Source organism: Triticum dicoccoides, chromosome 6B (assembly GCF_002162155.2).
Source record: "Triticum dicoccoides isolate Atlit2015 ecotype Zavitan chromosome 6B, WEW_v2.0, whole genome shotgun sequence".
Lineage (NCBI taxonomy): Eukaryota > Viridiplantae > Streptophyta > Magnoliopsida > Poales > Poaceae > Triticum > Triticum dicoccoides.
In genome coordinates, this window is record NC_041391.1 from 100454040 (window position 1) to 100458784 (window position 4745).

The following is a 4745-nucleotide window of genomic DNA, read 5'->3' on the forward strand; positions in this document are numbered from 1 at the left end:
ATCAAAACTTATAAACTCATAATAAAACTGTCATCGTAATGTTAAGCGTGCGGACCCTACGGGTTCGAGAACTATGTAGACATGACCTAGAACTATTCTCGGTCAATAACCAATAGCGGAACCTGGATGCCCATATTGGTTCCTACATATTCTACGAAGATCTTTATCGGTCAAACCGCATAACAACATACGTTGTTCCCTTTGTCATCGGTATGTTACTTGCCCGAGATTTGATCGTCGGTATCCAATACCTAGTTCAATCTTGTTACCGGCAAGTCTCTTTACTCATTCTGTAACACATCATCTTATAACTAACTCATTAGTTACAATGCTTGCAAGGCTTAGGTGATGAGTATTACCGAGAGGGCCCAGAGATACCTCTCCGACAATCGGAGTGATAAAACCTAATCTCAAATTATGCCAACCCAACATGTACCTTCGGAAACACCTGTAGAGCACCTTTATAATCACCCAGTTACGTTGTGACGTTTGGTAGCACACAAAGTGTTCTTCCGGTAAACGGGAGTTGCACAATCTCATAGTTGTAGAAACTTTGTATAAGTCATGAAGAAAGCAATAGCAACATACTAAACGATCAAGTGCTAGGCTAATGGAATGGGTCATGTCAATCACATCATTCTCCTAATGATGTGATCCCATTAATCAAATGACAACACATGTCTATGGTTAGGAAACATAACCATCTTTGATTAATGAGCTAGTCAAGTAGAGGCATACTAGTGACACTCTGTTTGTCTATATATTCACACATGTATTATGTTTCCGGTTAATACAATTCTAGCATGAATAATAAACATTTATCATGATATAAGGAAATAAATAATAACTTTATTATTGCCTCTAGGGCATATTTCCATCAGTCTCCCACTTGCACTAGAGTCAATAATCTAGATCACATCACCATGTGATTAACATCGATAGTTCACATCATCATGTGATTAACACCCATAGTTCACATCGCCATGTGACCAACACCCAAAGGGTTTACTAGATTCAGTAATCTAGTTCACATCGCTATGTGATTAACACCCAAAGAGTACTAAGGTGTGATCATGTTTTGCTTGTGAGAGAATCTTAGTCAACGGGTCTTTCACATCTAGATCCGTTATGTATTTTGCAATTTTCTATGTCTACAATGCTCTGCACGGAGCTACTCTAGCTAATTGCTCCCACTTTCAATATGTATCTAGATCAAGACTTAGAGTCATCCAGATCGGTGTCAAAACTTGCATCGACATAACCCTGTACGACGAACCTTTTGTCACTTCCATAATTGAGAAACATATCCTTATTCCACTAAGGATAATTTTGACCGCTGTCCAGTGATCTACTCCTAGATCACTATTGTACTCCCTTGCCAAACTTAGTGTAGGGTATACAATAGATCTGGTACACAGCATGTCATACTTTATAGAACCTTTGACTGAGGCATAGGGAATGACTTTCATTCTCTTTTCTATTTTCTGCCGTGGTCAGGATTTGAGTCTTACTCAATTTCACACCTTTGCAACACAGGCAAGAACTCTTTCTTTGACTGTTCCATTTTGAACTATTTCAAAATCTTGACAAGGTATGTACTTATTGAAAAAATTATCAAGCGTCTTGATCTATCTCAATAGATCTTGATGCTCAATACTCAAGTATCTTTACTGAGGTCTTTCTTTTAAAGAACTCCTTTCAAATACCCCTTTATGCTTTCCAGAAAAAATCTACATCATTTCTGATCAACAATATGTCATTCACATATACTTATCAGAAATGTTGTAGTGCTCCCACTCACTTTCTTGTAAATACAGGCTTCACCGCAAGTCTGTATAAAACTATATGCTTTGATCAACTTATCAAAGCATATATTCCAACTCTGAGATGCTTGCACCAGTCCATAGATGGATCGCTGGAGCTTGCACATTTTGTTAGCACCTTTAGGATTGACAAAACCTTCTGATTGTATCATATACAATTCTTCTCTATTAAGGAATGTAGTTTTGACATCCATTTGCCAAATTTCATAAAATGTGGCAATTGCTAACATGATTCGGACAGACTTTTAAGCATCGATACGAGTGAGAAAATCTCATTGTATTCAACACCTTGAACTTTGTCAAAAACCTTTTTCGACAAGTCTAGCTTTGTAGATAGTGACACTACTATCAGCATCTGTCTTCCTCTTGAAGATCCATTTATACAATATGGCTTGCCGATCATCGGGCAACTCCACCAAAGTCCACACTTTGTTCTCATACATGGATCCCATCTCAGATTTCATGGCCTCAAGCCATTTTGCGGAATCTGGGCTCACCATCACTTCTTCATAGTTCGTAGGTTCGTCATGGTCTAGTAACATAACTTCCAGAACAGGATTACCGTACCACTCTCGTGCGGATCTTACTCTGGAAGACCTACGAGGTTCTGTAGTAACTTAATCTGAAGTTTCATGATCATCATCATTAACTTCCTCACTAATTGGTGTAGTAGTCACAGGAACAGATTTCTGTGATGAACTACTTTCCGATAAGGGAGCAGGTACAGTTACCTCATCAAGTTCTACTTTCCTCCCACTCACTTCTTTCGAGAGAAACTTCTTCTCTAGAAAGGATCCATTTTAGCAACAAAAATCTTGCCCTCAGATCTGTGATAGAAGGTGTACCCAATGGTTTCCTTTGGGTATTCTATGAAGACACACTTCTCTGATTTGGGTTCGAGCTTATCAGGTTGAAACTTTTTCATATAAGCATCGCAACTCCAAACTTTAAGAAACGACAACTTTGGTTTCTTGCCAAACCACAGTTCATAAGGCGTCGTCTCAACGGATTTTGATGGTGCCCAATTTAAAGTGAATGCAGCTGTCTCTAATGCATAACCCCAAAACGATAGCGGTAAATCGGTAAGAGACATCATAGATCGCACCATATCCAATAAAGTGCGGTTACGACGTTCGGACACACCATAACGTTGTGGTGTTCAGGTGGCGTGAGCTGTGAAACTATTCCACATTGATTTAATTGAAGACCAAACTCGTAACTCAAATATTTGTCTCCGCGATCAGATCGCAGAAACTATATTTTCTTGTTACGATGATTTTCCACTTCACTCTGAAATTCTTTGAACCTTTCAACTATTTCAGACTTATGTTTCATCCAGTAGATATACCCATATCTGCTCAAATCATCTTGTGAAGGTCAGAAAATAACGATACTTGCCACGAGCATCAACACTCATTGGATCGCATACATCGGTATGTATTATTTCCAATAAGTCAGTAGCTTGTTCCATTGTTCCGGAGAACGGAGTTTTAGTCATCTTGCCCAAAAGGCACGGTTCGCAAGAATCAAATGATTCATAACCAAGTGATTCCGAAAATCCATCTTTATGGAGTTTCTTCATGCGCTTTACACCGATATGACCCAAACGGCAGTGCTACAAACAAGTTGCACTATCATTATTAACTTTGCATCTTTTGGCATCAATATTATGAATATGTGTATCATTACGATCGAGATCCAACAAACTATTTTCATTGGGTGTATGACCATTGAAGGTTTTATTCATGTAAACAGAACAACAATTATTCTTTGACTTTAAATGAATAACCGTATCGCAATAAACATGATCAAATCATATTCATGTTCAACGCAAACGCCAAATAACATTTATTTAGGTTTAACACTAATCCCGAAGGTATAGGGAGTGTGCGATGATTATCATATCAATCTTGGAACCACTTCCAATACACATCGTCACTTCACCCTCAACTAGTCTCTGTTTATTATGTAACTCCTGTTTTGAGTTACTAATCTCAGCAACCGAACAAGTATCAAAATACTCAGGGGCTACTATAAACACTAGTAAGGCACACATCAAACACCTGTATATCAAATATACCTTTGTTCACTTTGCCATCCTTCTTATCCACCAAATATTTAGGGCATTTCTGCTTCCAATGACCATTTCCTTTGCAGTGTAAGCACTCAGTTTCAGGCTTTGGTCCAGCTTTGGTCTTCTTCACGGGAGTGACAACTTGTTTGCCATTCTACTTGAAGTTTCCCTTTCTTTCCCTTTACCCTTTTTCTTGAAACTAGTGGTCTTGTCAATCATCAACACTTGATGCTCTTTCTTGATTTCTACCTTCATCGATTTTCAACATCACGAAGAGCTCGGGGATCGTTTCCGTCATCCCTTGCATACTATAGTTCATCACAAAGTTCTAGTAACCCAGTGATGGTGACTAGAGAATTATGTCAATCACTATCTTATCTGGAAGATTAACTCCCACTTGATTCAAGCGATTGTAGTACCCAGACAATCTAAGCACATGCTCACTAGTTGAGCGATTCTCCTCCAACTTTAGCTATAGAACTTGTTGGAGACTTCATATCTCTCAACTCGGGTATTTGCTAGAAATATTAACTTCAACTCCTGGAACATCTCATATGGTCCATGACGTTCAAAACGTCTTTGAAGTCCCGATTCTAAGCCATAAAGCATGGTGCACAAAACTATGAAGTAGTCATCATATTGAGCTAGCCAAACATTCATAACGTCTGCATTTGCTCCTGCAATAGGTCTGTCACCTAGCGGTGCATTAAGGACATAATTCTTCTGTGCAGCAATGAGGATAAACCTCAGATCACGGATCCAATCTGCATCATTGCTACTAATATCTTTCAACACAATTTTCTCTAGGAACATATCAAAATAAACATATGAAAGCAACAACGCAAGCT